Here is an 11383-nt window from a genome sequence, read left to right on the forward strand (position 1 = left end):
TTGACTTGAGGCCGACTTGACTTGAGGCCGACTTGACTTGAGGCCGACTTGACTTGAGGCCGACTTGACTTGAGGCCGACTTGACTTGAGGCCGACTTGACTTGAGGCCGACTTGACTTTGGTCGAGACGGTTTAGGGCCGACTTGGATCGAAACCCATAAAAAGGCCTCATAGTAGAGCCAAAGGTGTTAGCCCACTACTACGGATCACTAACATCTAGGGCTAGCTAGCCTAGGCCTATGAGAGTTAATTTTAAATTAAGTAGTTACTGTAGGCCTATGGCTTCAGTAATTTCGGTCGCATTTTCGGCCTACTTTTCAGGACATGTGAGAGGTGAGGTAGGTTAGCCCAGCTAGGCTAACCTGTAAGTGTAAGTAGTATTCTAGCCCATCCATGTGATGGGTACGAGTTGGCATTGGTACGGGTTGACCCGTATCCGTATTGTAGCTAGGGTGCTGGTCAACCCGTACCCAAACCAACCCGTATGTAATATAAATATACTTTTATTAGCATGGGTACGGGTTAACCTGTAACCTTCTAGCTAATCGTACTAAGCCTAGAGTAGGTCTATGCCACCCAGACCGGCTACAATAATGGTCTATTCTGTTACCATACTGTAATGTGGTCCAGGTTGAGGGGCCAGGAATGATGGTAGTGCCAGTATACCGTGTACTGTAGTTTAGCCTCAAGGCAATACCATGTAGCCGTAGTAGCTTGGAGAAATACAGTAGAGATTTATGAGACTTGGTGTGTGATGATTCAGTATGATAATTGGTCCTGTAAAAAATAAAATTGTTGAATTATGAAGAAAATATTGTAAAATATAACAAGTAAATTATACTACTGTATAGTATAATTAAGGGGTAACCGTATAATATATAATTATATAATAAATGCAATGGCAATTACTAATATTATGTATACAATATTACATTTAAATTCATATATTATTTTATTATGATAAGGAAATCTGTTTTAGAATGAGAAAAAGCCGCCCAAACCCATATTTGAACCCAGCTATCAATAAAGCTACAGTATAAACAGAATAGACCATCAGGGTAGCATAGACCTACTCTAGGCCTAGAAAATTTTCTAGAAGGATACAGGTCAACCCTTACCCATGCCAAATCATACCCAAATTTTGGTTTACTCATACCTAAAATGTTGGCCCACCCGTACCCATCATGGGCTGGCTCGTACTCATCATGGGCTGGCCTGTACCCATGTTTAATGCTATTAAATGTATATTTATATTACATACGGGTTGGTTTGGGTACGGGTTGACCAGCACCCTAGCTAGAATACGGATCAACCCGTACCAATGCCAACTCGTACCCACCTACCTCACCTCTCACATGTCCTGAAAAGTAGGCCGAAAATGCGACCGAAATTACTGAAGCCCTAGGCCTAACTACTTAATTTAAAATTAACTCTATAGGCCTAGATAGTAGTGATCCGCAGTAGTGGGCTAACACCTTTCTTTGCTTTGGCTCTACTACGAGGCCTTTTTATGCTCATAGGATAGCTTTTTTGCGGCGTACCTAATGTAGGCCTATGCCTATCTAGGCCAGATTTGTCATTCTCGCATGACTATAGCATATGCTCTAGTAGGGCTAGTGGGTGTACCCTGGTGGATTCACCCCCTGGTCGACTCGTACCCATGCCAACTCGCACTTAATTTCGTACCCACCACCCCCTCGTACCGCCTCGTACCACCCAAATAATTGGTTGATTTCACGCTAGTAGGCCTAGCCTAGCTACGATATTCATTATGCCCTGCTAAAAAGGTAGATGAGCTACTAAACTAATTACGTAATTCGTATAATCAATAACAATAATTGACTAGGCCTAGGCCTTTCTTGCATGGCAATACCATAAATCTGCTACTATTCTGGTTGCCGAGTGGATCTTATATTGAATACATTATTATAACGTTACAAATGGTCTCCAGATAGGAACCTATTGACAGCGATATCGTGTATTAAAAGTACTTAATACAGTCAGATAGGTCTCTGGTAGACTGTCGACAGTCTTCCAGATTGAGTGTACTAACAGCTACAGAATCGGGTGACAGAATCAAAGAATGTACTTTTATATGTATTTTTTTTATTTTATCTAAACTGTATAATTATTTTTAAAATGTAAATATTATAATACTGTATATAATTAAGTTTATCAAAGAAATTGTACATCGTTTAGGCCTATAATGTTTAAAATCTTGGAAACAATTAATGCAACTGGTGTTGTATATTTTTATCAATACAATCATTTTATTTATAATATAAATAGAATCGATTCCCAATATCACACAAACTCAGTTTCAATGAAACAAGGCATGACTCAAAAACTTGATTTCGACAAAATAAATATGTTGAACCGTGGAGGAAATACAGTATATAGAAAGAAATACAGAATATGAGTTGCCTGTCAAAAAAAACACATTGTATTTACAACCAAAATTCAATACAAACACAACTGCTTTCTGGTTGTATTTTTATTATACCGAATAAATAAAATAAATAAATAAATATGAATAATCCGAATTAACATTGATTCACAACGTGAATCTACATCATGTTGACATAAGCCATTACAATTGTTACTGTATAACGAAACAAATGTCAGATTAAAGTGGTGTGTCGAAAGTGAAACTCTACTAATTACACCATAACATAGTGCGTAGATAATGCTATTAATTACACGAGAATAATTCTCGGTTGGGGGGACTTTTTCTCATTTTCACAGATTTAAAATTAATTTAATTTCAGTATATCACCGGGCGGTTTAGAATTGATGTTCTGTGTTTATAAAATTATATATTCATTTTATTTTAAAAGATATAACAGTATAACAAATCTGAATAAGCATTGGACAACTTGAATCATGTTCACATTGGCCTATATAATATTGTTACTGTATAACAAATACAATTTGGACTCTTTTACAATGTTATTTAATATAAGATATTTTTGAGAAGCTATGCATGGTGGTGACAAATGTTCATAAAAGAAGACATCATGCTTGTACTATTGTTTCAGTGGGGATAGTTCATATTTTTTTTTTAGGTTAATCAAATTATTTATGTGAGCATAAAAATCTAAAAATTTACTGTACATTGTTTTTTAGATTTAGTATGAATTCGAATCTAACCGGTAAATTTGTTTATAATATGTTTATTTGTTTATTATTGTTTCACACAGCAGTGGATGAAATAGGCTATGAGATGAGATGAGATGAGCTGCCCGTGATAACAAGAAGAGCATACTCATCCCTCGTCATCTTCGACTTGCCATCCGTAATGATGAAGAGTTGAACCGACCTATCGGTAGTGTGACCATCGCACAGGGAGGTGTACTACCAAACATTCAAGCCGTACTTCTACCAAAGAAAATCCAGGCCAAAGCCAAGTAAATCATCGTACTGCTAACGGCATTCTCAAACCAAACGGCTTTTTTCAGAGCCACCACTTGTCCAAAAGAAATTGCAAATGGCAGTTTTAAACAAACCACAGCTCGTAACTAGGCCTATCCACTAATTATCGATGATGCCGATCACATCACATAAGTTTTGCCCGAGTTTTTAAAAACAATTTTTTTTTTAAATTCATTAAAAAAAATAAAACCATAACACAAAATCACTAAAAATATAAAGTAATAGGTATCAAAGTATTATGAACGTTTAAATAAAGTAACTTACAGTGATCAAACAATATTAAAAACTATCAATTATTATTTCCATTTTTTAAAGTAAATAATAAGTAATTGTTAATTTGGTAAATTCTGTATTTTTTTACAATTAGGTAACTAATCTAACTGAATATAATTAATTAATCAGATATATACATTTTATAACATAATTTGTTTTTTTTCTCTTTAGCCTAACATAATATTAATAAATTGATTGATTGATTGAAATATATATTTATACTGGGTAACCTCTTCAGTCAAAGACTGGTCTCCCAGAGGGCCCAGTTGGTGATATATATATATATATATATATATATATATATAGCTCTGCTAACTTTTCTGGCTGTTTACTTTATCGTTTTGATTTAGCTTTTCGCTTTTATTTTTGTATCTCCATTGAGATCCAGCCACTGATACCCACAGCATTGTCATTTTTTGCAGTAATTTGCCTTTGGATTTATATATATATATACATACATATACATACACACACCCACACACACCCATATACATTTTTCTAAAAAAGTAACTTTCAGTGGTCAAACAATATTAAAAAATATAAACAGACTTGATTTTTAACGTAAAAAATCGTACTTTTATTTAGAAATTCTGCATTTATCATATATAACTGCAGATAATATTAATACAATAGACTAAAAAATACAGTAAAATATAGGCGGCCTAATTATTAAAAATATGTTTTAAAATGGCCTGTGGATGTTGTCCGAGGCCTTGAGGGGCCACTATACTACTGAATTTAAACTGAAAATGTACTCCTAAACTTCTAATATACCCATAAATCATGGATCCTTCAAAATATTGGTTTTGATTATTGGTTTAAAAAAAATACGTCATCCATACTTTGTGCCTTCTCTAAGCTTGGTTCAATTCACATTATGCAAAGGTTGTTTGATATAATGCACTGAGTTGCATAATCGCAAGAAAATACAGTCTCGTCCTGGAGTGCCGCGGTACCATAGAACGGCACGCAAGCGTGTTGACCAATGAAGAGCGGGAGTTCGGATAATTCATCGCTTGTGATTGGTTACAAATCATACGTTTTTTTGCATGGGAACCATCGACGTAAAGTTGTAGAACACTATTAATGTAAATTTAGGATTTAGGAGTTCATCGAACTCCTGGTTAAACGCATGGTATACCCTAGTTAAATTCACATCTTCAAAGTAATGATAGGCCGCCGGATAATTGTGTATGTCGGTTGTGAATGGCCAAAATCCATACAGATGAACCTCGTCACAAAATAAGAGCGAAGACGAAAAAACCTAAAAAAAAAAAGAAGAAAAACAATGAATATTTTAATATAATATATTTTAAAATAAAGCATAACCATAATGGAGATATCTACCACCAACAATTCATCTTGCTTGTGGTCATGTGTTTTACTACAGAGACCACTGTGACAAAAAAAAATGGCTGCCTGTGTCAACAGAGTTTCAGAACGGAAATCTATTCAGATTTTCAAAATAATAAATGGTTTATCTCCTGAGTACTTAAAAACCAGTCTTTATGTTCAAAACCAAATTCATAATTATAAAACTAGATTTTCTACGATAAGAAAGTCTATCTATAAACCAAAATCAGGTATACATAGTGAGGAATAAGTTGCCCAATTAAGTAAACCTACAATATGCTCAATCTCTTATTTTTTTCAATTTTCTCTTAAAGAAGCAATATAAATCAGTACAAAGGAATATGGAGAGTCGATTGTTTATGTACGATGCTTTATTTATGTATGTTCTTAGGGATGTTGATGATGACATTAGACGTCAATACAGATCTTATACACTAGCACGTAAATTCAGCAAATGCTTGATGTTCAAATCTTATTGCATTTCTCTTCTTTGTGTGTTTACAACAATGCTCTTCGATTATTTTTAAGATTGCCTAGACACTGCAGTGCTAGTGATATTTTTTGTTATTATTAATTTTCATTGTTACAGATAATGTAAGCTAGCAAAAATGAAATTATAGAATATATTGTGGTGGTATCATTTGAATCATCCAGGCTCCATAACAAAATGATGGAGATCCTGAGATGATCTGAATACCGGTGTTTTTTGTTTTTTTTTTTGCGTCTGCCTTTTTTATTTAAACTGATTTATGCAATTTATTTTGTAACTATGGACGTCCGTTTTCGAAATAAAATTAAATGAATGAATGAATGATTATCTTGATTTATAGTAATACTATTAAGTATCAGTTCTTGTAATCGTTGTATTTGTTATGTTTTTTCTACAATTCTGTTAATTATAGGCCTATAGAAGTTTCATTTAGAGACCACAGTATAGTAGAAATAAGATGCTAATTGTACTTTCCTGTATTTTTATCCTTGATTGATCCTTTACAAAATAAAAAAGAAAACGTTTTTACAACTGGATCATGGAGGTATAAAACCCACAATGTATACATGTTTTTGGATGAATGCACCAATTATTAGGTTTGCATGCATGATGATTTCACTACGACTATTGTGTGTGTATTTACTTTTGGCGGCAGAAGGTGTTGGATTACTATATTGGGACACCACTTACTTCCAGATGATTTATACCAAGATAAAACACTATTGGCTCCATTTTGTTACAGCTCAGGTACAGGCATGACTTTTAAATATAATATCTGATTAATTGTACATAAATCAAATATTTGTAACAGAAATCAAGACGAAAAAACATGAATTCCATTAATATGGTCAAATACAACATTTGGCAAAATTCTGCCATAAAAACCAAGAAGACTTTTTTTCAGTAATTAGGTAGTTGAACTTAATGTAATAACATGTCTGGTGACTCCCTAGAAGGTGAAAAAAAGATGGTGGATATACGGTTGATAATTTTTGCTACAGCATGAAAATAAAAATATGAAGTTTAATAAAAATACCAGAAATGTAAAATTCAAGTTATATAACCTATATTTAGTCATCTGATAACATTTTTACCACACCGTTTATTTTTCATCTTTTTAAAATGCCTCTCTATTTACAAAATTTGTGTACAAACGAATACAGATTTTACTGTGTAATTTGAACTATCCCCACACTGATAAGAAAGTGCTTATTTTCAACAAGCTCGTGTAACACAAATAAAATCCCCAAAAATTATGAAAACTATAGAGCGATAATTATTGGAATGTATGATCAATAGAAATTGTTTGCCCGCACCTGGCCTTTGAAACTATAATATTGTAAATCATTTTTATTTCAAGATATATCATAGGACGAAAAAACATTTTCACCCGTACCCTTAATACGAATTGATTTCTTTGTCCGCAATGTGTATACCATTGTGATTGTGAATCGTTACACGGTACCTTTTTGTATGAACAGTATTTAATATTGTAAACTTGTTGTAGTACGGGTTTTGTCTAAATTTATTAATGTTTTTTTCAAGGTAATAATTTATTTTTTGATCAAATTAAATGGACATTAAATGGGATATTCAACAAACAAATTTCTAAAGATGATTTAGTTTAGTTTAAATTGGCTATCGAGACTCATTAGGCTGACCACCACTTGCAATATTTTCGCCGTATACAGTATAAACCTCAATTTTTTTAAAGGAATTTACTTATTTATTTCAATAACTATATACAGTAGTGACTTCAGTGGTGTATAGTTTGTAACGTTTTATAATTTGTTTTTGTACTTTTTTACGTGAATGTACGTATTGTGTATGTACCATGTTTCTATGTGGTTACATTTTTACCATTTTTTTACCATCAATTTTAATGCTTTTAATATAAATAACTTGTAATTCAGCTTCAGCTGCGAAGACGATTTGAAATAAAATAAACGAACGTATAAACGTAACTTCTGGCAGTTTATGCTTATAACGTTAATGTACCAATGGCCTACTTTAAACTAAATATAATAAGTCAACGTTGCAACTCTTTTACATTGTAGAGTGCCAAATCACATGTTCTAATGGATGTCCACATGAAGAAGATTCCGGGTTAAATCCTTTTCAAATATAGTTCAAATTGAGAGATGATAAATCAATGTCAAAGGTTAATAATGTTAGAAATAGCACTTCCATTCATTTTTGGACAAACTTTTCATTAAAGTTAATATAAAAACATACATTCTAACGATTTTGACATCATAATTAAGTATCTGTGACTAGCGGTTTCCAAGATACAGAATAGCCTACGTTATTAAAATGGCCGCCATTTTTAGTCGCGTGGACGCAACTCTATAGTTCACTATGTCGGTCGGTCGGTCGGTCTGTCTGTCGGTCTGTCGGTCCGGTATCACTATGCGTTTTAGCACGCGACTTATGGCTGTTGGCCTTGTTAATTATGCAAATTAGGCTACTTCCCGTTGTCGATTAATGTTCTAACGTTGATAAATGTGTTCAGTAGGGTCTAAAGAAGACGTTTCATCAAAAAAACCTTTCTTGCAATTTGTGTTCAAAAAGGGTAATTTTTTAAAAATTCTTAAAAATACACAGAAAATAAACAAAAATAAAAAAACAATAAAAACAAAAATAATAATAAACCCACCGACATGATCGCTGTCCGTCACTGAAATATTCAAATTACAAAACATTAAGTAGTAATAACTAAACATAATATTTTGACAATAGTGAAGAAGTAGTAATAACTAAAAATAATATTTTGACAATAGCAATAATGAAGAACAAAAAATAATTAAATACATATAACAACAGTAAATAATAATTATAATATAACTGAGAATAACAATTGAAAATATATACTGTACTGCCCTCTATACCACAACAAGACAAACATTAACGTGAAAATGACACAAAGAGCAAACTCGAGTTGTTGCCGGGTGTTGTGTGCACTTTTTCTTGGCTAATATATTGAAATACGATAAGTTTTGTAATTACGAAGTAAGTTAATTTGTATACAGTATACGATGTATACTTTTACACACTGTGCATAATAGAAGGTTATAAAAACTATGGAGAAGGTTGTTAGTTTAATACTTAAATACTTTATTTCTTGTATGTCTATTGTAATTTTTATGGGAGTTCATTTTTCTCCGGCATGCGTGCTTTAAATAGGTATGTATGCCCCAGGTTAATATTTGCTAGGTCTTTGTGTTGCATATAAAGGAAGTAAAGATCTTAATAAGGCGGAAAATGTAAAATAATGCATTGGCCTATATTTAAGTAAAGCTCATGATTTTTTAAAGCCCCTTTTCTCCTTGATTTATAATTTTCACGCAATTTGGCCTGTATTTACTTTTGAAATAAAGAAATATATATTTTATATATTAAACACATCATGCACCAAACATGAATTTTAAGCCGCCTGGTGATATACTGAAATTTAATTAATTAATTTTCAACGATAAAGATGAGGAAATCTGTGAGACTGAGAAAAAGTTCGCCACAACCGCGATTCGAACCCGGAACCCTCTGCTTGATATCAGAGGCGTTCGCAGGACTATTTTAAGAGGGTTGCCTAAGCTGTAGAAACTGAGTATTTGAGCAAGCAAATTGTTAAATGACACCCCTAGATGGCCGCAAATGGTTTTGTTTATAATCCAAAATAATTCAAAATGTTTTTTTTAATGAGAATGTATTAGGTCTACTTGCATAAAAAACACAGAAAAATTAACTTGGTCTGCAGTAAAGTGAGATGGCCATTTGTTTAAAAATTAAATTACTTGAAACCGTCACCTGCAAAATACAATTAAATCAAAGGTAATCAACTTAACTGGGCTAGATCATGTCGACTACATTTAGGCATACAATAATAATAAAATAACAATAACAACAATGTATTCATGCTGAAATCTAGGCTAAGCAATGTAAAATTAACTAGGGCCTACTTTTAAGCTTACCTTTTTTTTTCATCTTTTAGCCCGTGGCTGATACTGATAACATGTACTTCAGCTGTATATTAAACAGTAGGCTCTACTGATACAAAAATAGGTTTTATGTGCAAAATAAAAATAATTATTAAATATATGGACTTGTTCCACGTAACAGTCATCATATCGCATGCTTTCCGCACTTAATTGTGAATCCAGGGTAATACAATTCTTGCGCATTTGGGGGGAAAGTCCTGGGAATGTTTACTCCTTTCGTAGTGTAACCGTCGGACTTTACCTATGCCAAATGTGTACGGTAACTTTATTAGATTACCTCAAAAGAAGGGAATATTATAGTTTCCCACTTTGGGGTACTTACAATCTTAAAAACTTACACCCAAGTTGAAGGAAAAGGGGAGTTTTACTCCAAGGAGGAAACAAATTTACACGAAAATATGGTGTAAAATCCGAATTATTTTTTACAGTGTAGGTATTCATGCAGTGATGAAGCGGAGGATTATTTTTGCAGCGTTCCATTTAAAATAAATGTTGCTATAAAGAAATATTTTGGGTGTGAAGGTTGTTAAATTCGTTGGCGCCAGCATTACTTCTTTTACCAATTTTACCAATTAAGCTAACAACAAAACATTCAACAATGATAAAATGCCCTGCAACTACTTTATGACTAAGCCTCTCCAAAATGTTAATTTTTAGAACTTTTTAGAGAACACACTAAGTAATTTTTTTCATCAATGCGGTACTTCTGGTATGGTAGTAAATAAAATACTATTAATTAATGTAAATTAATTATTATTATCAATTAATTATTTAAAAAGTTTGAAAAATATGAAGCTGCTGCTATAAATATTGAGGAAAACGTTAAATTGTATTATTTTGAATTAAATGCTAAATAAGTCAGCAATTATTTCATTTTCATTTATCTACTATAAACTGTACAATAAATAATAAATATAAAACAAAGAAACTAATTATAGGACATTTGCAGAAAGAATGGAAAATCAAAACTATACGCAAAATTATGATTTGGCCTTAAATTATGGAAAAAACGCAATAATTATGAACAAGTCAACCATATGACAGGTTTTTGCCGAACACAGTGTGTGTTGGCCTTTTCGTACCTCTCATCAGGAGAGAAATACATCCCTCTGCTCTCATGACGCGCGTACCACAAACAACTAGTCAATCAGAAATTTATTCTGCACATGCTCAGAAAATCTCTGTGCGCGGTATAGTTGGCCTATTAGTGACTGCTTTGCATTCGGACAGTTTACAAATATTCTCTTCCAGACTGGACTTCTATAACGTATACATATGGATATTGTATACAATGAAATGGGACTCAATTTTAATTTAGTGGCAGAAACAACATTATTAGTATGAAATAAGTCTGTTGCCCGGGTCACTAGGGCAACACCCCTGGGTCCGCCCCTTGGATATGCAGATGTCATAACCATTATACCACTTGGGCTTGCATAGTATTGTTCAAACTCGAATTACTTTGATAAATACAAATCTCCTCATATTCGTGTTTAATTATATGCAATAAGTGACTAACAATGCGAAAGTAGGTACCGTAGTGTAGGTCTACGACGGAACAAAGATGAACATTTCATTTTCATTTTCATTTTATTGTTCCACATAAAATATGACAAGACAAAGAAAAAAAAGAATTAAACCTGGGTAGTTATTTGTTTATGTGAGGAGACTCAAGTAAGCCAAAAAAAGGCTTTAAGGCCGAGTTCCAAAATACATCACATAGTACATGGTAACGTAAAATGTCTTTCTAAAAAAAGGAACAAAAAGCCAAACTGATTTGATTGAATATGAATACAAGGAAAAGTAAGGAATAAATTCACATAGTAACAAACTTATTAAC

This window comes from Antedon mediterranea, chromosome 9 (genome assembly GCF_964355755.1).
Source record: "Antedon mediterranea chromosome 9, ecAntMedi1.1, whole genome shotgun sequence".
Taxonomy (NCBI): Eukaryota; Metazoa; Echinodermata; class Crinoidea; order Comatulida; family Antedonidae; genus Antedon; species Antedon mediterranea.